This window comes from Elephas maximus, chromosome 3 (assembly GCF_024166365.1).
Source record: "Elephas maximus indicus isolate mEleMax1 chromosome 3, mEleMax1 primary haplotype, whole genome shotgun sequence".
Classification (NCBI taxonomy): domain Eukaryota; kingdom Metazoa; phylum Chordata; class Mammalia; order Proboscidea; family Elephantidae; genus Elephas; species Elephas maximus.
Genome location: NC_064821.1, coordinates 140,370,519 through 140,395,896, shown reverse-complemented (window position 1 = coordinate 140,395,896; position 25,378 = coordinate 140,370,519). Strand labels below are relative to the sequence as shown.

At 42.9% G+C, this 25,378-nt stretch overlaps 2 non-coding genes across 2 annotated transcripts; one reads left to right on the top strand and one right to left on the bottom strand.

Annotated features, from left to right (window-relative positions):
* The first annotated feature begins 3,078 nt into the window (after positions 1-3,078).
* TRNAN-GUU (transfer RNA asparagine (anticodon GUU)) lies at positions 3,079-3,152 on the top strand. The gene has a single exon. It is a non-coding gene; the product is annotated as a tRNA-Asn (tRNA).
* A 1,161-nt stretch (positions 3,153-4,313) lies between these two features.
* Positions 4,314-4,386, bottom strand: TRNAV-CAC (transfer RNA valine (anticodon CAC)). The gene has a single exon. It is a non-coding gene; the product is annotated as a tRNA-Val (tRNA).
* Positions 4,387-25,378: the final 20,992 nt, after the last annotated feature.

Here is a 25,378-nt window from a genome sequence, read left to right as displayed (position 1 = left end):
CCTCTGGGTAGGTTTGTGTGTGTGGGGTGGGGGGGGAGACAGATCAAAGAAGGAAGAAAAGGGAAAAAAACATGTTATGAAATTCCCTGATCTACAGCTACCATGAAGTCAGCGTTCCCTAGAACTGGGCCCTCAGCCTCTGGGGGAGGAAGAGGGGTGATCTAGTCCAGTTGTATCCCGGTCTTCAGTTTGAACCAAAGCAGAAGAAAGCCAAGCGCAGCGTCCTGGGTTCCAGTGAGCAGGCAAGTCGGCGCCTTCCCCAGGGTGGGAGCACTTGAACTTCAGGTGTGAAGGCAAGGCGGTATAAGCACTGCACCAAGAATAGCGACTGCTGGAGGAAATGGCATGTTTTTCCCAGCCGGTGTTTTTTGTTTAAACTTAACATTCAGAGGATGAAAATTTTGAAGCACATGAAGTTTAAGACACCTATTCAGGCCATACAAGGGCTAAATCAGATTCCTAACCCAGAGCCTGAGTTCTTGAGCACAGATTAGACTAGCCCTCTCATTTTCTTTCATTTTTTTCTGAGTTTCTCAGCTACAGAAAAGGAGAATGTCAGAGATGGAGGAGGAATAAGGGGGAAATGGAAGGACACATGGCCCCTGTAGCTGTCAGAGAGCAAAGCAGGTAACTATTGTGGATGATTTTGCAATATAGAGAAGATTTCTGGAAGGCCATAGAATTGGTAGTCGACAAGCTTACTGTGATCAGGAGTGGAATCTGAGACGTCAAAGATTCAAAAAATAAAACAAAAATGGTAAAGCTCGCAGAAAAAAAATTAGGATAATACATTCACCATCCTGGGTTAAAAAGATTTCTTAGAGAACACAATAAGCCTTATATATAAGAAATGTTCTTTTTAAAGATACATTAGATTTCATTGAAATTAAAAGCTTCTGTTCGAAAAACCACCTAAGAAAGTGAAAAGGCAAGCCATGGACTGGGAGAAAATATTTACAACATGATTATCTGCAAAACGACTCAAATCTTGTATATAGGGCTTTTGGAGACCAATAATAAAAAGTGGAAACGCTGGCGATACAGTGGTTAAGTGTCACGGCTGCTAACCAAGGGTTGAAAGTTCAAATGCACCAGGTGCTCCTTGAAAACTCTATGGGGCAGTTCCACTCTGTCGTATGAGTTGGAATCCACGGCACTGGGTTTGGTTTTTTGGTAATAAAAAGCCAAGCCAAATAACAGTGTGCAAAATACTGAATAAGCTTTCTTCACAAAGCAGGATTTCTAAATGGCCACAAGGCTTAAGAAAACAAGTTGCACACGATTACTCATTACGGAAACAAAAATTTAAACCATGAAAAAGTACCCGTATAAACCCACCAGAATGGTACATTTAAGAGACAGAGAACGCCAGGTGTTGACAAGAATGTGGAACAAGTGCAACCGACTTTGTGGGTGAGAAACCATTGTAGAGGAAGGCCTGGCAGCTTCTATCAAAGTTAAACTTGGACCTATCCTTGACCCAGCACTTCAAGGGAAGTGGATGCATATGTCCACACAAAGACTCAGACAAGCATGCTCATAGCAGCCTTTTCACAATAGCCCAAACTGGAAATAATCCAAATATCCATCAACTGCGGTGCGTTCACACTTTAGAATAATGTTCATCAACAATACCGCAATGCCACAGTTAAGAATAAATGCAACAACATAGACATACCTTGAAAACATAATGTTGCATGACACAAACAAAAACAAAAACACAAGAGTCAGATCCAAAAAATGTGCATTTCAAGAATAGGCAAAACTAATCTCTGGTGATAGACCTCAGAAGAGTGATTAATTAAACCTGGAAAGGAGCACCTTTGACCTTGCTGGGATGATGGAGCCTTTCTGTGACTTGATTACATTTGTCAAAATTCAGTAATTATTCACTAAAGATTTCTGCTTTATATTCAGTGTGAATTACACTTCAGTAACTTAGTGTTAGCACAAAAACTGAGGGACAAGAGGCGAGGGACACGGCCCGCACGCGGACTACGGCAGGGAGTTTGGATTTTACTGTAAACGCAGTGAAAGTTTATTCTGGTTTCATGTAAAAAAGCCCAGCTGATATTTGAAATACTTTTGCAAGGAAAACGGTTATGACCACATCATCTCAGTAGTGGAAGGTACTTCTAAGGCCCAGTAAGAGGCACTTCACCCTTTGCCCGGATGTGGGGAGCACGCCAGGTTTCCCTTAGACCAGGCTCCAGGTATGCACACTGTCATGATTCCTTCCCTTCTGGCCCGTAGCTGTAAGGGCTGCTGTCTTCTAGCCGCAGATGGTGAGCGATGCCTGTGAGGGAACGAAATGCAAGCCAAAAAAAGCGCTCCAGTGCGTGATGAAACAAGCGCCAGACGCTGCCACGACTCGGATTCGAGCCAAGTTTATTGCGGCCACAACGCAGAGTACTAACCACTATAGATCGCAGCGCACCACAGACCTACCGGAGCTCAAATGTCTTCTTTAAACTTTATTGACATAAAAACATTCACACTGTTTTGCTGTTTTGTTCTTGAACAACTACAGTTGCTCTGCTTTTCTCCCATTTCCTGCCGTCTCTCATCTCGTCCCTCCCCATTGCGCTACATCATAAAAACTATTCTCTCCTCCCCAGGCCCTCGCCTGTGTCTCAGCACAGGCCTCTCGGAGGTTTCCTTCTCGTCCACGCCTCCCTACTTTCCTTCGCTCTTCTTCACCGTTCCCGTTTCCCCACTTACTTTCCCCGCTCCCGCCCGGTCGACTGCAACTGAGGCGAGCGGGGAGGCGGCCACGGCCGGGAGAGGGCGGCAAAGGCGGAGCAGCTGTGTTATGGACCCCATTGGGCTCTGGCAGGGGCTGAAGACCCGGAGGTCTCCGGGGGTCGCTGGCATCTCAGGCGGATGAGGAGCAAGGAGGGGTCATTCTGGCTGCCCTTGTAGTAGCTTCAGACTCGCCCAACGCACAAGCTTCAACGCGAAGAACAATACCTACCGGGTTCTCCGAGGCTTTGAGCAATTCGTACTGCAGAAAGCGGCTGGCACCACCTAGTGATTCAAAACGTTCACTCCCAGCCGAAAGCAGGAAAGTTCCTCGTGGTCTCTGTGGCGCAATCGGTTAGCGCGTTCGGCTGTTAACCGAAAGGTTGGTGGTTCGAGCCCACCCAGGGACGCAACTGTGATTTTATAAGTGTTAAGATACTCCCAGCGTTTCTGCTCCATAAATCCTACAATGTAAAGGCAGGGAGCAACCTTAGTTACCCTTCTATCTTCTTTGCTTGGAAACTGTGAACTCGGAAATGATTTAAAGAGAGGAATCGTGGGCGTTGTTTTTGACTAAGAAGTCCCCCCCCCCCACATTACTTATTTAAACCCCGGTGGTGTAGAGGTTAAATGCTACTACGGCGCTCCGTGGATACCCTGTGGGGCAGTTCTGCTGTGTCCTATAGGGTCGCTATGAGTCGGAATCGACTCGACAGCAACGGGTTTGGTGTTGATATTATTTATTTAACTCTTTCCATACACTTTGGAAATTCCGTTGGCTCTATGGTTTCATCATTACAAATAAAGTTGCAATCACCATTAGTTGTCTAGCTATCTATTTATAATCCCTCATTCTGTTTCTTTAGCAAGCCTGACTAAGACACTCCCGTTAATTTCAGAAATCCCAAGTCAATGGCAGCAGTTCCCACTGTCCTTCACAGAATCGCTACCACGGAATGCTTTGAGGATGCCAGGACAGGTCCCTTAAATGTATTTCTCACAAGTCTGTTAAAGGTAATGTCTTCCTGACCATACCTGGGGCTATAGATGTGGGTGAATGAACATGTCTTACATGATAAATTTACTGTAGCTTTATAATCCCCTAAACCATTAAGTATTTTCCTCTGCAATAAATGTATCAAAGACGCTCTGGCATTTCAAGTTCATTTACTGTAGGCCAACTTTGGGTGCAAGTTTTCAGTCAACTGGTACAAGTGAACAATTTCGAATTGCTGTCAGCTGCTCAAACTAATACAATGGCTCCAGAATTTCTACCTAGTGCACCTATATCAATAAGTAAACCTAGCCGTATCCAGCACTATATTCTTTCCGCCCTGCTTCTACCGTCTTAGGATCCATTTCCATAGATGAACCCTAGGATTTAGGTTCATATAAAGTGGCAAAAATCTTGCAGTACTTCTGGTTGTATTGCAACTTCCTCTGGGGCATCACAGTTTGTACATTTCCCTCTGGGGCTTTCTAGTCTAATTCTAGAACCAAAAAACAAAAGAAAAGAAAAAAGAAAAGCAATGGGAAAAAGTAGCAATAGGCTCTGAGGAGTAAAAAGCAACTGTTTCCGCCCGGTTTCGAACCGGGGACCTTTCGCGTGTGAGGCGAACGTGATAACCACTACACTACGGAAACCTTGAGGTTGTTACGTTTTAAGAAACATCTATGAAAACTTTATGCCGGCCGTCTTCAACTTTCGTGGTTTTCAGTGTACGAAATTGATTCCCATTTCGAAATTCGACTGCCAGTAGCAAAGTCCGGGAAAGGGCCTCAGTAAGCACCGAGCGAACCAAGGCTCACTGCATTTGTCTTGACTGGTCATTCCTCTCAAGACTTAGCTTTAATGCCTCTTTGTTATCTTTCTCTTGTTCCTGTCACTTTCGTTTGCTTTTGATGTGAGAACTCAAAGCCAGCGTGTGGGGTCCCACGGTCCTTGTTTCGAGAGTAGCCAAGGAGCCCTAAGCCAGGGTCTATCCGGAGCCTTTTTCTTCTTCAGCGTCAGCCTGTGGAGAAGGTTCAGGTGATAGAAGAGAACAAAGAGAACCTTTAGAGCTCTCTGGAACTAAAACTAACATAAAGCAGGTCTCGTTTGGTGCCCCCCCTCCGAAGAACCAGACGAGAATTGTGTCCTGGTCTCCCATCTTACTTAGGGCAGAGAAATGAGGTCTGGTTTCAGGTGCTGAGTAATGGAAGTCCTCCTGCCATGTTTTTTTTTTTTCCTTTCCTTACAAGGCTATTGGAGAACGCTTGTCTTTTGGGAAAAGAAAGCCTGTTTCCGCCCGAGTTCTAAACTGGGACCGTTCGCTCTTGAGGCGAACGTGATAACCACTACGCTACGGGAACCACGTGAGTGAGCTTGCGTAAGAATTTGTCCATACAAATTGTAAGACCTGCACTCCCCAAGTACTTCGGCTTCCGACATACGAAATTCAACTACATTTCGAATTCGACTGCCAGCAGCAAAGTGCTGCAGAAAGCCCTCGGGGGAAAAACACCAACAATCCTTTCAGGCAAAGGAGTATGAGGCTTCCGTTAGGCCCCAAAGTAGTTTTCTGCTCCTATCAATTTTTTTTTTTTTTTTTAATCCGGGAAGCTGGGACTTGGGGGGGGCGGGGCTCAGTCCCCCGGGCTTGGGGATGCCGCAGCTCACTAGAGCTTGCATTTTCAGAGCTAAGCTCCTCTCCGGCTCTCCAGCTCCCCACAGCCTGGAGCCGTGAACGCAGTCACCCCGGGGCTTCGGACCAGCGCCTCCGTGGCCCCTTTAACGGCCCTGGTGCTCTTGACCAATGATCCGTGTTTCCATGAAAAGATATTCAATGTCATTACTCGTTATTCATCCCCCCACTTGCTGTTAGTCGTCATGGAGTGGATTAGGACTCATGGTGGCCACATGAGTGGAGCGCAGAACTGCCCCATAGGGTTTTGAAGGCTGTAACTTGGTGGTGCGTTAACCCACCCACTTTGGCAGTGGGTGGGTTAACTTGGTGGTGCAGTGGTTAAAGCGCTCGGCTGCTAACCGAAAAATAGCTCGAATCCACGAGCCGCTCTGCGGGAGAAAGGTGTGGCAGTCTGCTTCTGTAAAGATCACAGCTTTGGAAACCCTATGAGGCAGTTCTACTCTGTCCTATAGGCTTGCTATGAGGCGGAATTGACTCGATGGCAACGGCTTGGAGTTTTGGACCTTTCAGAAGCAGATCGCCAGACTTGTCTTCCGAGGCGTGTCTGCATGGGTTCCAACCGCAAACCTTTCCGTTAATAGTCGAGTGCTCAACCGTTTGGCAGAAAACCAGAAAACAAGCTATTACTGAGGATGTGGAAAATTGGAACCGGCACCCATTGCTGGTGGGATTGTAAAATGGTACAGCCTCTGGAAATCCCTTTGGCGGTTCCTCAAGAGTTAACCATGGAATTCCCAAATGACCCAACACCTCCACTACCCTTATACACCCCAAAATTGAAAGCAGAAGTGCAAACAGATACTTGTACACCAATGTTCATTGTAGCATTATTCACATTGTCCAGAAGGTGCGAACAACCCAAGTGTCCATCAACAGATGAAAGGATAAACAAAATGGAGTATATCCATAGGATGGAATATTACTCAGCCATAAACAGAAAGGAAGTTCTGATACATGTTAAGATATGGATGAACCTAGAAAAATTATGCTGAATGAAAGAAGCCAGACGCAAAAGGACAAATGTTACATGATTCCAAGTAAGTGGAATATAGCAAATGCATAGAAATCAAATTTTATGAGCGGTCACCAGGGGCAGGTGGGAGGGAAAAGGCAGGAAAGATAGCTTAAGGGGCACTGCATTTCTGTTAAGGATGATGAAAAGCTTTGGAAAGGGATAGTGGTGATGGTTCCACAACATAGTGAGCCTAATTACTGTCACTGAACTGTGCACATAAAGTGGTTGAAGTGGCAAGTGTTTTGTTACCTGTTTTATCACACACACACTCAAAATGATCCACACTTCCGGTCCACCCGGGAACAGTAGAACCCTCCCTCCAGGCCCTACCCTGCGCTCTCCCTGGGGCCTGAACTGGGCTCTTTCCTCAGAAGCCCTTTTACCTCAGCACCTCCTCTCTGTCCCCCCTCTGACACTTGTGGCGCCTCTTGTTCTGTGCGACTCAATTTCAGTCCACTGCTTTAATCATCTCTTCATGTTTTAGCCGTACTTCAGCAAAGACTGAAACATGCGTCTTCGGGCATTTGGCTCTTTAAAAACATCGAACAACCAACACAGGCCAAGCCAGCCTTGAAGGCCTGCACTGGATTCTTTCCAGAGGCGGAGAGAACAGCGGGCTACTGCAGAACCAGAAACTGACCGCGTGCGCCCCCGCGTTTCGCACACCTGGGCACCGTCGAGTTCAAGAAACGGAAAAAAATCGCCTTCTGAAGCTTCTCTGCAGGCGGAACCCGAAGGGAGTTGGTTTCTTGATCCAGAGAGGCCAATCGAGCGGAGCGGTCTCAGGCATGTCCCCAACTTCCCGAGACAGGCCAGGAACAGGCTGATTTTGAGGGACAGAGCCACATAAAAGGAGCAAAGGCAGCCCAACCCCACGCCCTGAAATTAAGGGTCTCGAAGCCTAAGGTCTGAGCGAGCGCAGGGTCACGCCTTAAATTGATCTCCCGCCATTATCAGGAGAGTCCTTGGTCCAAATTCTGAGCTCAGGAAAAGAAGGAACTGTGTAGGCCAAGGTCCACATTTGACAGACAGAAAACCAAAAGGTCCATTGGGGTCTAGTCTAGTCCGACTCATAGTGAGCAGGTTAGAACAGCCACATAGGGTTTCCACAAGCGGCTGGTGGATTCGAACTACGGACCCTCTGGATAGCAGCCTAAGCTCTCAACCACTGGCCCACCAAGGAGAACGTGTAAATTCCCAGTAATTAGATGTGGGGTCTGAGGAAAAGACCTGCGCCAAGGAGAACTCGCAGTTTTTTGCCTGAGCATATGCAAGGATGGAGTTGCCATCAACAAAGATGGGATAACTGCAGGGACAATGACTTTAGGTGGAAAATCCGGAGTTCAATTCGGGGGCCCGGGGCTTTGTTTGAAAGAGTTATTCCTCCAGGCTGTCTCCGTTTCTGCATCCACCTGAGCCCTTTTTGATGTTGGAGTTGTTAGGGGCTTGTGCTCGGCCCCCTTCCCACCCTGGGGACCTCCTTCCTGCAGGCTCGTCCCCTGCCCTGGATCCGGCCACCATCTCTCCACACGCTGCCACCCGGCAAAGGCGCATCTGTAGGTCAGGTCTGAGGTGCGGGGGGGAGGAGCCTCCTTGCTCCGAAACTTGTGGAGAGCTGACAGCGCTCGGCGTGTGGCAGGCTGGCTTGCATTTTTGAGAAGGCAAGGAGGAAAGGGCCTTGGTTGACGATCGCTGCCGGAGACGGCAGCATCCAAGAAGGTGGGCGTCGAGGCTTCCCCGAAAGTTTGGTGCAAAAAGATGTACTGTCTGGAGGTGGGAGATTACAGGCTTCACAGCAGTTCCCTGGTGGCCTAATGGCTAAGATTTGGCGCTTTCGCCGCCAGAACCTGGGTTCAACTCCCAGTCAGGGAGAGGTGTTTTGCAAAGTCTCTACTCCGCAGAAATGTTCTTTAGCCTTGTTTGATGCAGAAGAGTCCCAGCATCTCCCAGGCTTGGAGAGGTGACAGGTGATGAGCAGCTGTCCAGCGGCTTGGAGCCCCCAACAGCTGTATCCTGCTCTGGGCCACGGGGAACTGCCACCACCCATCCCTCCTGCAGTCTTCATGTTAGACACCTAACCTTTTGTTTTCAGAATGTTCTTCTCAAGAGAACAAAGTAGAACCTGGGACAAGAGCTCCAAATCTTCCTTTTCAAAAAAAATTCAAACAAACAAAAAGTGAAAGAGTGGTAACTTTATGTATTCGACATATACATTTACCAGTGAACATTTTCCACATTTGGTTTGTCCGTCTGTACATATATATGTATTTGCTACCCCATTTCAGAGTAAGCAGGAGATATCTCAAGATCCTTTGGTTACTCCTTTCCTTTGGCAATATCCCTCTAAACCAGCCTCTTAGGGACGTTTCCTCTTTGTCCTCTCAAAGAGGCCCCTGTTGTCCCTTCAGCATAAATTCTCAAGTGTGACTGGGGCCCCTCCAGGAATTAAAAAGACTCCAATCACTGGGAAAATCTCAGGTGTTTAAAGATGACCTCTCAGGAACCAGGGGGAAAAGTCCAAATCCTTTGAGCAAAAATCAGTTGTACACTCCACAGACATGCTCATTCGCCCCTACTTTTATCCCCTGGAAAGGTCAATAAGACACTACCTTCAAAAAGGCTGTAAGAAATACGTCCTACAGAACTGTTTTCACCTCCTCAAAGAACTCTGCGGTGGCTATTTTATGAAGGACAGTGGGAACTGCTACCATGGAAATGGGATCATTGAAATGAATGAGGATGATGGGAAGATGAGATTGGAAGGGTCAAGTCACAACATTTAACCCTAAAAGACAACGTGACCTCAGTTACTATGCTGAGTACAGAGCTGAAGCAGTAATCAGAATGGTCTGTCCATCAAAGCTCTTTGGCATGAACTCCTTGTTCAGTGTCTCTAGAAATGTAATAGATGAGACACACCTATTAAAGTCTTACTTGATTTGCATAAGCAGAAACACTCTAGGTCTGGTGAACATAGCCTGACTTGAATCACAGTAATAGACAGCCACAGATCCTCAACAAATTCACAAGCACAGAGCTCTTTGAACCAAAGAGAGGTAGATCCCCTCAAGGAAGCACCTGTTTATACAGTCAAAAATCAATTCTCTTAGGCCTTTAGCCAAATGGCATATTCCTACCAAAGTTATCTGAGTAGAATAACCTCTTAGTAAATATTATTTTATACCAGAATATTTGGAATTTACACCATAATAGTATAAATACTTAGTTGTGTTATTTGTCCATTTTCATAATGAAAAAATATGAGGCAAGTTTAGAATGTCAACATCTATTTGTCTTTGACTATCATGAGAGTTACCTTTCCTAGGAAGCAAAAGTAGAGTAGATGAACGTGTATTTAAACAGGACTTAACATTTTTAGAGGACTAGATAAAATTATTTATAGGTTTTTTTAGTTACCAGTTTGGAAAATTATTAAGGTAATCATTGGGCTTGTAATGTGGGGTGCTTAAGGTTGTGTGTCATCTTGGCTGAGGCGTGATTCTCAGTGGTTTGGCAGTTATGTAATGACATAATTGGGCAGTTATATGGTAATGTAGTCATCCTGCATGATGTGATCTGATGTGATCAGCCAATCAGTTGTAAGGAGATTTTCCTCGGGGGTGTGGCCTGCATCCAATATATATATAGATGTTTTGGCAAAGCTCGCTTGCTTGCTCTGGATCCTGCATCTGGCTGGTCATCATCTGATATCAGGCTCTTGGGACTTTAGCCAGCAGCCTGCCACCTTACCTGCTGATCTTGGGTTTGTCAGCCCCTGCAGATACATGAGATGGGAGAAGCCTCCAGCCTGATGTCTGACCCGTGGACTTGGGACTTGCTATCCACTATAACCATGTGAGCAATTTCCTTGAGATAAAGCTCTCTGTCTCACTCTATCTATATATAGCTATACACACACACACACATCCATACACACGTTTCACGATTTTGCTTCTCTTGAGAATCCAGCCTAAGACATTTGGTACTGCGAGTGGTTCCAGAGAAACAGAATTGTAAGGATGAGTTTTCTAAGTTGGTTCTCAAGTCTGACTAGTTTTAAAAGCACTGATGACTCTGCTTTCAGTAGTAAAGAGGGTGCTGCTAATCCGTAGCATGAGGTGGCAATTTTAATATGCCAAATATCATCAGAAATAGATCAAGTACTGGTGAGAAGCGAGGCTCTGGGTGATCACATGTTTGAACATTTTCCACAATTTTGTCAGAATGAGAAGCAAGGAAGCTGGTTGGTTGGTTCAACTTTCATTAGACAAAGTGGTGAGAGAGATGAGTTCAGGGCTTCAGAGTCACAGTTCAAGTGTTGTATAAAACACCTCAAATTTGCAATGTGTGCCCTGAAAGAAAGCCTTATTTCTTGTAGTAACAGAGCTGATGTTGCTGGAAATCTAACACAGAGTCTTATTGTAAGAGCGGCTGAATTACAATGCCAATTGAATCCCCAACCTCAAATCGTGTCTGAAGTTAAAGTGTGGGCATTGATTGAAAAGAAATGGGACCCTGAAACTTGGAATGGGAACATATGGGCAGATAATCAGGGAGCTGGAAACACTGAAGCTCTAAATTCTGTTGAATCATTCCTGCCAGCAGAATCAGCACTCTTATTCCCATCTGAAGAGATCACTCCATCTTTCTCTGCTAACCCACCAAACCGAAAAAAAAAAACAAACAAACCCAATCGACTCTTAGGAGTCGATTCCGACTCATAGTGACCCCATAGGACAGAATAGAATTACCCCATAGGGTTTCCAAGGAGCATCTGGTTGATTTGAACTACCATCCTTTTGATTAGCAGCTGAACTCTTAACCACTATGGCACCAGGGTTTCAGCGAAGCTGCCACTGTCCAGTAAAACCATTATACCTTCCACTCTCATCTGATGAGATTAATCCAACTGTGTTCGAAGAGTCTTTGTCTGAGATATCACCTGAGGCGGCACCTGGTGCCTTGCCTGAGGTATCACCTGAGGTAGATCCCTTTCATGACATTGCTGAATATTCCCAGGACTCACCCCCACTACCCATTTTTGCTTTTAGGTCTATAACTAGACTTAAGTCCCAGAGAACCCCAAAAGGTGAAGTACAAAGTGTGACCCTGGAGGAAGCATGCCACACTCCAAAGGAACTGCTTGACTTTCCTAATATGTACAAACAGAAACCTGGGGAATATGTGTAAGAATGGCTATTAAGGGTGTGGGATAATTGTGCAAGGAACATAAAGATGGATCAGTCTGATTTTATTGGTATGGGCCCACTAAGCACAGATTCTTCATTCAGTGTTTCAGCTCGAGAGGTTAGGAAAAGGTCTAATAGTTTATCTTTATATATTGTCTTTTCCTCTTATTCATTGTTGTTGATTTTGTTTCTGCTGAGTCTCTATTTTTTTCTTGTATTTTATTTTTATGAGTAGGATTGTTAGTCTCCTTTGTGGTTACCTTAATATTTACCGCTATTTTTCTAAGTTTAAACCTAACTTTTATTTCTTTATATTGCCTTGTCTTCCTCTCCAAATGAAAGACCTATGACTATGTTTCTTAGTCCCTCTTTATTGTTTTTAATGTTGTCTTCTTTTACATTATAACATCACTGTTTCCCTGTTTTGAGGATTTTTTAAATCTTGATTTATTTTTGTGATTTCCCTGTCTGTGTTGACCTCTGACTACTCTGACCAGTGTTCTAGTCTTGGGTTGATACCTGATACTATTGATCTTCTAACCAAAGAATTCCCTTTAGTATTTCTTGTAGTCGTGGCTTGGTTTTTATGAATTCCCTAAGCTTCTGTTTATCTGGAAATGTCCTGTTTTCATCTTCATATTCAAGAGACAGTTTTGCTGGATATATGATTCTTTGTTGGTAATTTTTTTCCTTCAATTCTTTATATAAGTCAACCCATTGTCTTCTTGCCTGCATGGTTTCTGACAAGTAGTATAAGCTTATTCTTATTGACTGTCCTTTGTAGGTGACTTTTCATTTATCCCTAGCTGCTCTTACAATTCTTTCTATTTTTGGTTTTGGCAAGTGTGATTATAATATGTTTTTGTGACTTTCTTTTAAAATCTACCTTATGTGGAGTTCAGTGAGTATCTTTGATGGCTATCTTCTCATCTTTCATGGTATCAGGGAAGTTTTCTGCCAATAAATCTTCAACAATTCTCTCTGTATTTTCTGTTCTCCCTCCCTGTTCTGGTACTCCAATCACACTCCACCCAATAGCAGCCAAGTATACTTTCTTTTCTAGTGCTCATGGAACATTCTCTAGAACAGACCACATATTAGGTCATGAAGCAAGCATTAGCAAAATCCAAAACATTGAAATATTACAAAGCATCTTCTTTGACCATAAGGCCATAAAAATAGAAATCAATAACAGAAAAAGCAGGGAAAAGAAATTGAACACTTGGAAACTGAATAATACCCTGCTCAAAAACGACAGGGTTATAGAAGACGTGAAGGATGGAATAAAGAAGTTCATAGAATCCAATGAGAATGAAAACACTTCCTATCAGAACCACTGGAGCACAGTTAAAGCAGTGTTCAGAGGTCAATTTATATCAATTAATGCACAGATACAAAAAGAAAGGGCCCAAATCAAAGAATTACCCCTACAACTTGAACAACTAGAAAGAGATCAACAAAAGAAGCCCTCAGGCACCAGAAGAAAGCAAATAATAAAAATGAGAGCAGAATTAAATGAAATAGAGAACAGAAAACAATTGAAAGAGTTAAAAAGACCAAAAGCTGGTTCTTTGAAAAAATTAACAAAATTGGTAAACCATTGACCAAACTGACAAAAGAAAAACAGGAGAGGAAGCAAATAACCCAAATAAGAAATGAGATGGATGATACCACAACAGATCCAACTGAAATTAAAAGAATCATATCAGAAAAATTGTACTCTAACAAATTTGAAAACCTAGAAGAAATGGATGAATTTCTAGAAACACACTATCTACCTAAACTAACACAAACAAAGGTAGAACAACTAAATAAATCCATAACAAAAGAAGAGATTGAAAAGGTAATCAAAAAACTCCCAACAACAACAAACCCTGCCCTGGACAGCTTCACTGCAGAGTTCTACTAAACTTTCAGAGAAGAGTTGACCCACTACTACTAAAGGTATTTCAGAGCACGGAAAGGGACGAAACACTCCCAAACTCATTCCATGAAACCAGCATATCCCTGATACCTAAATCAGGTAAAGACACTGCAAAAAAAGAAAATTACAGACCTATATCCCTCATGAACTTAGATGCAAAAATCCTCAACGAAATTCTAGCCGATAGAATTAAACAACATATCAAAAAATAATAACTCATCATAACCAAGTGGGATTGATACCAGGTATGCAGGGATGGTTCAACATTAGGAAAACAATTAATGTAATCCATCATGTAAATAAAGCAAAAGACCATAACCATATGATCTTATCAATTGATGCAGAAAAGGCATTTGACAAAGTCCAACACCCATTCATCATAAAAACTCTCAGCAAAATAGGAATAGAAGGAAAATTCCTAACATAATAAAGGGCATTTATACAAACCCAACAGCCAACATCATCTGAAATCGAGAGAGTCTGAAAGCATTCCCCTTGAAATTGAGAACCAGACAAGGATGCCCTTTATCACCACTCTTATTCAACATTGTGCTGGAGGTCCTAGCCAGAGCAATTGGGCTAGATAAAGAAATAAAGGGCAACCAGATTCATAAAGAAGTAAAAGTATCTCTATTTGCAGATGACATGATCTTATATACAGAAAACCCTAAAAAATCCTCAAGAAAGCTACTAAAACTAATAGAAGAGTTCAGCAGAATATCAGGATACAAGATAAACATACAAAAATCAGTTGAATTCCTCTAAACGAACGAAAAGAACATGGAAGAGGAAGTTACCAAATCAATACCATTTACAGTAGCCCCCAACAAGATAAAATAATTAGGAATAAATCTTACCAGAGACGTAAAAGACCTATACAAAGAGAACTACAAGACACAACTACTGCAAGAAACCAAAAGAGAGCTACATAAGTGGAAAACATACCTTGCTCGTGGATAGGAAGACTTAGCATTGCAAAAATGTCTATTCTTCCGAAAACCATCTATAGATACAATGCAATTCTTAACCAAAATCCAACGACTTTTTTTAAATGAGATGGAGAAACAAATCACCAACTTCATATGGAAGGGAAAGAGGCTCCAGAAAAAGAAGAACAAAGTGGGAGGGCTCGCTCTACCTGATTTGAGAATCTTTTATACTGCCATAGTAGTCAAAACAGCCTGGTGCTAGTACAACAGATACATAGACCAATGGAACAGAATTGAGAATCCAGACATAAATCCATCCACATATGAGCAGCTGATATTTGACAAAGGCCAAAGCCCATTAAATAGAGAAAAGACAAACGGTGCTGGCATAACTGAATATCCATCTGCAAAAAAAAAAAAAAAAAAAAAGAAGAGAGAAACAAGATCCATACCTCACACCATGCACAAAAACTAACTCAAAATGGATCAAAGACCTAAATGTAAAATCTAAAATGATAAAGATCATGGAAGGAAAAATAGGGACAATGCTAGGAGCCCTAATACATGGCCTAAACAGAATACAAAACATTATTAACAATGCACAAATACCAGAAGAGAAACTAGATAACTGGGAGCTCCTAAAAATCAGACACGCTCATCAAGAGACTTCAACAAAAGAGTAAAAAGACAGTCTACAGACTGGGAAAAAATTTTGGCTACAGCATATCCAATCAGGTCTAATTTCTAAAATCTATAAGATACTGCAAAGCCTTGACAACAAAAAAGACAAACTACCCAATTAAAAAATGGGCAAAAGATATAAGCAGTCACTTCACCAAAGAAGACATTCATGTGGCTAACAGATACGTGAGGAAATGCTCACCGTCATTAGCCATTAGAGAATGCAAATGAAAACTACAATAAGATACCATCTCACCCCAATAAGGCTGGCATTACTCCAAAAATCACAAAATAATAGATGTTGGAGAGCTTGTGGGAAGACTAGGACACTTAGACACTGCTGGTGGGAATGCAAAATGGTACAACTACATCGGAAATTGATTTGGTGCTTCCTTAAAAAGGTAGAAATAGAAGTACCATACGATTCAGCAATCCCATTCCTTCAAATGTATTCTACAGAAACAGAGCCATCACACAAGTATATATATGCACACTCATGTTTATTGCAGCATTGTTCACAATAGCAAAAAGATGGAAACAACCAAGGTGCCCATCAATGGATGAATGGATAAACACTCACAATTTATGGTATATTCACACAATGGAATGCTAAACAAAAAAAAAACCCAGTGCCAAGACGAGTTGATTCCAACTGATAGCGACCCTACATGACAAGAGTAGAACTGCCCCATAGAACAATAAAGAGCAACGATGAATCCGCAAAACATCTCATAACATGGATGAATCTGGAAGCCATTATGCTAAGTGAAATTAGTCACAAAGGAACACATATTGTATGAGACCACTATTATAAGAACTCAAGAAAAGGTTTAAACACAGAAGAAAAAAATTTTTATGGTTATAAGGGTGGGGAGGCAGGGAGAGGGGTATTTACTAACTAGGTAGTAGACAAGAATGATCTTAGATGAAGGGAAGGGCAACAGGTAATACAGGGAAAGTCAGCACAATGGGACTAAACCAAAAGCTAAGAAGTTTCCTGAATAAAACCAAACACTTCGAGGAACAGAGTAGCAGGGTCGGGGGCCTGGGGACCATGGTTTCAGGGGGCATCTAGGTCAATTAGCATAGCAAAATTTATTAAGAAAATGTTCTGCATCCCACTTTGGTGAGTGGTGTCTGGGGTCTTAAAAGCTAGCAAGCAGCCATCTAGGATGCATCAATTAGTCCCAAACCACCTGGAGCAAAGGAGAATGAAGAACAACAAAGAGTCAGGGAAAATATGAGCTCAAGAGACAGAAAGGGCCACATAAATCAGAAACTCCATCAGCCTGAGACCAGGGGAACTGGTTCCTTGGCTACCAATGATGACCGCTCTAACAGAGAACACAACAGACAGCCCCTGATGGAACAGGAGAAAAGTGGGTTGCAGAACTCAAATTCTAGTGGAAAAGACCAGACTTAATGGTCTGACTGAGACTGGAGGAACCCCAGAAGGCACAGCCCCCAGACTCTCCGTTAACGCAGAACCAAAACCATTCCTGATGCCAACTCTTCAGACAAAGATTAGACTGGAGTATAAGATATAAAATGATACTTGTGAAGAGTGTGCTTCTTAGTTCAAGTAGATAATGAGACTAAATGGGCAGCTCCTGTTACGAGGCGAAATGAGAAGGCAGAAAGGGACAGGAGCTGGTGGAATGGACACGGGAAATCCAGGGTGGAAAGGAATGTGCTGTCACATTATAGAGAGAGCAACTAGGGTCATATAACAAAGTGTGTTTGAGTTTTTGTATGAAAAACTAACTTGGGTTGTAACTTTCACTTAGAGCACAATTAAAAAAAGAAAAAGATAATTGCCAATAAGCAAGGGCTTACTTTTGCCATTTTGCTATTTTTGTGTCTTATAGTTTTTTTCCTCATTTTCTCCAATACTGCCGTTATTTGTGTTTAGTTGATTTTTTTATTGTAGCAAACCATTTTGATCCCTTTCTCCTTTCCTCTTAGATATTTTCTCTGTGATTACCATGAAGATTATATTAATGTCTTAAATTATGACAACCTAGTTTAAATTGGTACTAACTTAACTTCAGTAACAGGTAAAAACTTTATTTTAACTTCAGTAACAGGTAAAAACTTTATTACTACCACTTCTTCCTCCTCCCTATTGTGCAACTGTTATCTTTATACATTATGAGCCCGCTCTAATCAGGAAATGATGGGAAACCTCCCCAAATCCATGTTCTCAGATGCTAGACAAGGGCCAACTTTGTAAGCAGTCCTTCCAAAGGATAGCAGCCTCAGGCCTTGACTCTTTTCTCACAGAAGGTAAAATCAATAATTTTTTTCTACTGTATTCCCAATCAACGGTTTTATAGAACCCATCAAGGGAATAACCCATCACTGTTGAGTCGCTTCTGACACATAGCAACCCTATAGGACACCATAGAACTGCCCCACAGAGTTTCCAACACGAGCCTGGTAGATTTGAACTGCTGAACCCTTTGGGTAGCAGCCATAGCTCTTAACTACCACACCACCAGGGTTTCCATGAGGCTAACCAAAAGTTCAGTGGTTTCCTCTCAGACCTAGCACCTTCCGTTTGCTATCATATACAACACTGTTTAGCAAGTCACTTCCCTTCAGGGTTTTGCAAAAACATCCTGAGTCCTGAACCATGGCTCAAACAGACCCACAGCCTCATCCTCATTTAAAAGTCTAGTCATTTTATCACTTTCCTCTGAGTGGCACTTTGAGTCACCCTTTACATTCCCTGCTCTCTGATTCCCTAGACTCAGACTCAAAAAGTTGTTTCCAGTGCCCCTCCATCCCCTCTTGGTACCATGGACCCCAATCTGAGTTCAGTTCAACAAAAATTTATCGGGCTGTACTGGACATTGGGAGCTGATCAAAAGTTCAGAAGTTCTAATCCACCAGCTGCTCCTTGGAAACCCTATGGGGCAGCTCTACTCTGTCTTATAGGGTCGCTTCGAGTTGAATTTGACTCGACAGCAATGGTTTATTTTTATTTTTTACTAGGCATTGAGACATTGATGGTTCAGTGGCAGAATTCTTACCCTCCATGTGGAATACCCAGGTTCATTTCCTGGCCTATGTACCTCATGCACAGCCACCACCCGTCTGGTTTTGGAGGCTTACATGTTGCTGTGATGCCGAACAGATTTCAGCAGAGATTCCAAACTAAGATGGGCTAGGCAGAAAGGCCCAGTGATCTTTTTCTGAAAGTCAGCCACTGAAAACCCTATGGATCACAACAATCTGATCCCCAACCTATCAAGGGGATGGCACAGGACCAGGCAGCATTTTATTCTGTTGTGCGTAAGGTCACCATGAGTCATGGGCCAACGTAATGGAAGCTAATAACAACAGCAGTACTAGTCATTGCCTCCTGTGACAGGATGCTGTGAATGAAAACATGAATAAGACAAAGATCCTGCCTTGGAGGTGCTTACAGTCTTGTGAGGGAGAAGAACCCCAAAATATGTGACTTAAGTGTCCAATTTCTTTCTCTGTAAATGATGCAGTTAGAAGCTCCTTCTCTCTAGCTACACGCCTCTGGTCCACTCTGCTTTCCCATTATTTCAGGCATTGGTTCTCCCTATCCTTTGCTTTTTAGTCTTCTCCAAGGGTCCCAGTCATCTCTCCAATGTCAAATCTGCTTTTCTCCGTTCTCTGTCTTCCTATCCTCTATCCCTTGGTCTCCTTGTGTCTACTCAGGGGTTGGGTTTTCAGACTACACAGTGCCTTTATTATGTTGGCTTCTCCTTTGTGTCTCAGCTACTTACTCTATCACTTGTTCAAAAAACAGAACAAAGTAAAGCACAAAAAGAATATATGCATTACCAAATAACACTTATTATGTTTACCTGATGAGATGGAGCCTGTAGTCCCATTTCTTAGGCACTTACAAGGTAAATATGTGAGCAATATTTAATAAATGGAAATTTATAAATACATGAAATCAAAGATGCCTTGTAGAGAGGATGAGAACCCCGTTACAAACATGACACCTGGCTTCTGCTATTGGTTCAGCAGAATTTGCTACTACTGAGCAAAATCTTGATGTTCACATTAACTAGTTAACTAATTTAATAATCATTTTTTGAGGATCCAAAGTTTATCAAATACTGGGAAAACAAAAAAGAAGAAGAAAGGTCTTTGGCCTCAAACAACTAATTGAACAGTTGGAGACAGTTCAAAAAATACCACAGCTGTATAAATACCTTAGGATGCAGTAAGTGCTACTACTATGCACTTCTTCATATAAAAGTTGGACTAAGGAAGAATAACATGGCATCAGAATTGGAGAATGACTCATTAACAACTTGCAATATGCAGATGGCACAACCTTGCTTGCTGAAAGCAGACGACTTGAAGTACTTACTGATAAAGATCAAAGACTATAGCCTTCAGTATGGAGTATACCTGAACATAAAGAAAACAGAAATTCTCACAGCTGGACAAATAAAAAACATCATGATTGTCTTAGTTATCTAGTGCTGCTAAAACAGAAATATCACAAGTGGATGGCTTTAATAAAGAGAAATTTATTCTCTCAGTGTTCAGTAGGCTAGAAGTCCGATTACGGGGTGAAGGCTTTCTCTATCAGCTCTGGAGGAAGGTCCTTGCGATGCATCAGTCTTCTCTTGGTCTGGGAGCATCTCTGCGCAGAAGCCTCTGCTCCCAGCACTACTTTCTTGGTGGTATGAGGCCCCCATGTTTCTCTGCTTGCTTCTCTCTTTTCTATTTCAAAAGAGATTGGTTTAAGATATGATCTAATCTTGTAGACCTCATCAGTATAACCGCTACTAACCTGTCTCTTTATACCATAGTGATAAGATTGACAACACATAGGGAAATCACATCAGATGACAAAATGGTAGACAATCATACAATACTGGGAATCATGACCTAGCCAAATTGACAGATTTTTGGGGGGGGACACAATTCAATCCATGACAAACAGAGAAAAGATTGGAGTTGTCAAGGATTTTATTTTACTTGGATCTACAATCAGTGTTCATGGAAGCAGCAGTCAAGGAATCAAAAGACATATGACACTGGGCAAAAATATTGCAAAAGACTCTTCAAAGTGTTAAAAAGCAAAAATGTCACTTTAAGGACTAAGGTGCACCTGACCCAAGCCATGGTGCCTTCAATCGCCTCATATGCATGGGAAAGCTAGGCAAGGATTAAGGAAGGCTGAAGAAGAACTGTTGCCTCTTAATTATGGCACTGGCAAAGAATATTGAATATACCATGGACTGCCAGAGAACGAACAAATCCGTCTTAGAAGACATACAGCCAGAATGCCAGAATCAAGGATGGTGAGACTTAGGCTCACATATTTTGGACATGTTATGAGGAGGGATCAGCCTGGAGAAGGACATCATTCTTGGTTAACAAAAAAGAGGAAAACACTAAATGAAATGGATTGACACAGTGGCTGCAACAATGGGCTCAAACATAGCAAAGATTGTGAAGACGGCTTGGGACCTGGCAGTGTTTCATTCTGCAGTGCACAGGGTTGCTATGAGTTGAAATGGACTCGACAACACCTAACAACAACGATTTAGGCTAGATTCTTATATCATGAAGAGTGTGCTTCTTGTTTCAAGCAGATACACGAGACCAAATGGGTGGCTCTTGTCCAGAGGCAGGATGAGAAAGTGGGAAGGAACAACAGCCGCTTGGATGGACACTGGAAACCCAGGGTGGAAAGGGGTAGTGTGCTGTCACATTGTGGGGATTGCAACTAGTGTCACATAACAATATGTTTATAAATTTTTGTAGGAGAAATTAACGAGCTGTAAACTTTCATCTGAAGCACAATAAAAAAATTGTATTCCAATGAAGTTTTTGTATGTGAAAAAAGTTATTTAAATCAGCCTAAAGGGTGCAGATGTGATTCATAACTTACTTTAGGGATACACTTTGTCAGCATCCTACAACACTTCAGAGTCCTGAACCACCAAAATAAGGAGCAAGATGCCAGAGCTCAGAGCCTAAGGCACTGCCTCTACCTCAGGCTCCAAGAAGAGGGCCAAAGGAAGGATCCAGAGCACCAGGTAACGATCTGGAGTCACAGTAACAGAATTGGAAGGTGAGTGGTGTCACGGAATCTTAGGATTCCCTGCCTTCCAGTTGCCTGATATATCATGCTGATATACAAGGCTGCCTGGTCTCCTCTGCAGGTGGGGACCACCCTCTGGAGGTAATGTTAATGGGGACCACACCTGAGCAACACCTTTAGTATATGTGTATGCTATTGCTGATACAAAAGACCTGTCTCTTAATAAAATTTAAGCATATTTTTCGTTGTTCATTCTTTCAAGTGCATAGAAAACATCAAGCATTCCATATTTCTCCCAAGTTCTTTCATTTTCTTAAAATCTCATGAGGTTACTTTTTCCCCTGCACAAAAAAGTTAATGAACAATTTAAAACCAGTAGATAATCTTGGTGTTATGGGTTGAATGGTGTCCCCTCAAAATGTGTGTTAACTTGGCTAGGGCATGATTCCAGTATTGTGTGGTTGTCCACCATTTTGTGATCTGATGTCATTATCCTATGTGCTGAAAACCCTAACCTCTGTGATGTTAATGAGGCTGGATTAGAGGCATTTATGTTAATAAGGCAGAACTCAATTTACAGGATTAGATTGTATCTGGTGTCAATATCTGTTAAAACATAAAAGAGAGAATTGAGCAGAGAGGAGAGGGGCCTGCTACCACCTAAAAAGCAGAGCCTGAAACAGAGTGAGTTCTTTGTACTTTGGGTCCCTGCGCTGAGAAGCTCCTAGACCAGGGGAAGTTTGATCACAAGAACCTTCCTCCAGAACCTACAGACAGAGAAAGCCTCCTCTTGGATTCTGAGTCCCTGGATTTGAAGTTTTAGCCTACTAGACTGTAAGAGAATAAATTTGTTTGTTAACACCATTTCCTTGTGGTATTTCTGTAATAGCAGCACTAGAGAATTAAGAACATGTTCTTCTCCAGTTTTTCCCCCCACACCATTTTAGTATTATAAGAACAAAATCCTGTGTATAATATTCTACTTAGTTTGTGAACACATTATAAGATTTTTGTGCTGTCTCATAATATTCTTCTTGGTGCATTCCAATGTTCTGTTGGTTTCTTTTTGCTCATGGGGGAAGCATGCTGGCTTTTCATTAAACCTGAAGTCACGTTTCATATCCCTAACTCCTAATTCAACCCTCCTGTAGTGTGTGAATTATTTTGTTTTTTAATCTTCATATATATGTTTTTCACTAGTCACTTAAAAATTTCATTCTAGTTCTACAGGGTCTCTTTCCAACTTGTTAAAGACATTGAAATATCTCATAAAAAGAAAAAAAAATCATGCTAGTTGATTATTATCCACTAACCTAATGATTTCCATGGATTCCCCTAAGGTTTCTGTATATCTCCTTGAATACATGTAGTGGCCACCTATTTTGGGATGACTTGTAAACTGTTGCTATTCTTTATGTTCAGAAGCAGTTTCTATGGGCCACTGATTGATAGATCTGTTTGGGTGGACCAAAGTCATTAACCTGTGGTTGTGTTCTCTGACAGAACGCAGTAAAATCAAGATCATGGGTCTATGGTGGTCCATAGTGATCCATAGCATTTCTGTGCAATGGGGTTTAGCGGCATAGAAGCTGAGGTTTTAAGGAGAGGCACAGATAGGCAGGAGAGAAAGTGATTCCCTGACACACCTCCTCACTTTGTAAGTATCCATTCCTCCCTAGTTTTGTGAAACTGAGACAAGGAAGACTGCATGGAATATTTGTGTCTTCCCTTCAGATGCCTGGCTAGTCTACCCATTTGGTGGAGGAGGCCTTTGGTGCACATAGAAGGGAGAAAGGGAGCTCTATGGGGAGGAATTCTTGAGAAGTGGAGCTGTGCAGAGGGGCTACAGACTTTACACAGAGGTGGGCCCTATGCTCTGCTGGTCTTGGTAGAAATAAGGACAAGTATGGGTCATAAATGGAAAGCAACATGTTCAAGAAAATCAGTTTTCACACTCCACCAAGAAATCTTCAGGTCAGGGAATCATTTATAATGTTAAAGGTCAAGTAGCAATGGGAGGAGGCCATAACAATCCTTAGCTCTGGAGGTTTGGAAGAAGAGGCTATGGAAGAAGAATGCCTGGGGCATGTGATTTGTCCACACATTTTTCATCAACTCTCTCCTTGAGCAAAGCTTGTGTGTTTCCCAGATATATTGCAGCTACCATATTGATGGTTTGAGTGCAGCTAATACTTCTGATTTGTGAGACTTTTGATCATCACAACTGGATTGGGAGTGGCGGTTCCTACTGGCACCTAGTTAGCAGAGGCCAAGGATGTTGCTAAAGATTCTGCAATACACAGGGGAGCCCCCTCCCTGCAAGAAAGAATTATCAGATGCAAAAAAAAAAAAAAAAAAATAGTGCCGAGGTTGAGAAACCCTGGCATAGGCTAATGTTCATGCTTGAGTGACTAGAAAACATGAATTTCTGACTAACTGGATTTGCTGTAGAAGGAAAGGAAACCCTGGTGGTGTAGTGGTTAAGTGCTACAGCTGCTAACCAAAGGGTTGGCAGTTCAAATCTGCCAGGCACTCCTTGGAAACTCTATGAGGCAGTTCTACTCTGTCTTGTAGGGTTGCTATGAGTCACAATTAACTCGACGGCACTGGGTTTGGTTTTGGTTTTTGTTAGAAGAAAAACTCTGGAGTCAAAGAAAACTCTTAAGCTTTTTGTCTTAGTATATGGAAGGATGGAGTTGCCACTGACTAAGATGGAAAAACTGCAGGTGCAGCAGGTTTCAACGGGAACATTCAGCCCAAAACCCCTGACCTTGCTTGGAAGAGTTTTCCTTTCAGGCTGTCTCCATTCCTGCATCTATATGAGTCCTTTTATGAAGCTGGAGATGCCTGGTCATGGTGCTCAGCCCCCTCTTGTCCTCGGTACCATCTATCCTTCCATCTGCTGTCAAGTTCATCCACTGCCCTAGTTTCCTCAACCATCTCTGCACAAGCTTCTTCTGTACACAAAGGTCAGTTGTGATGTGTGGCCCGGATGAGGCAACTCATTTCTTGAATTATAGTGGTCTAGCGGCCGGGACCTGGGACTGAAGGACCCGGGTTCAGTTCAGGATCAGAATCCTTTTTCCATCTCCACAAGCAGGAAGTCTCCTTTTCATCCCAGAAGGTCTGGCCTGCTCCAACGACCACAAGTAGAAGAGCCTCCACAGTGAGTTCCAAAAGGTCAGCAGTTGAAATTCACCTGCTGCTCCTTGGAAACCTTATTGGAGGTTTCTACCCTAGACCTGGCTTATAGAGTCTCTGTGAGTCGGAATCAACTCGACAGCAATGGTTTCGTTAAGCATCTTTACCAGGTTTACACAGCCCTGCAGAGATTCACATCCCTGTTGGTCTACACCCAAGACCACACTCTGCCGCCCCTGCTCCAGAGGCTCAGAGCCCAATTAGCTCCGATTAGCTGAGTCAGAGGCAGAGCCAAGTTAAGGCGTTTGTGCGTACGCTGTATCTTCGTGGGTCAGGTCAGCATCCTGGACTACATTTGCTAGTAAATTGCTTACTAGGCTTTTGGAAGAGATGGCTGGATGCGATAAACGCTATGGTGGGAGGGAGGTGAGGGTTTGGCGAGGTTACAGAGGCCTGACCCACTTGTAGTTGAGGTGATTCGGGAAGGTGATATTCCGTGACACAAGAAAGGCAGCATGTGAAGTATGCAAACATGGAAAACTGATACCAGTGCCATACGCAGAAGGCACATCTAAAAAGAAACACTTGAGAATCAAAAAGATGGTATCATAGCAAAGCCCCACAAGTCTACCACTGCTGTGATCTTTAATCTCCCATAGACTCTTCCAGATACTGCCCACGTCTTCTCTTATGCATTCCGTACTCCCAAGTGGAGTTCAAATCTCTGTTTGTTCATCGTAACCCAAGAGGAGAGCGAGCCTGGGAGGTGGAGTTGCCTGAGCCTGCGGAGGCAGCCTGAGAAGTAAGTACATGAGACAGCACAGTGGCTGCTGGTCGGGACCTGCTTCAATTTGGTGTAGTTGGCTGTGTTGTGGATTCCAGTTGGAGACCGTGGCTTGTATGATTTCGCGGAGAGAGGATTGTGATTGTGGTGGTGGGTGGATCGAGGGGAGGATGGAAGCTGTAAGCATAGCATGAAGAGATAGGAGGCTGCATTGTGCCAGCAGGAGTTGCGGCC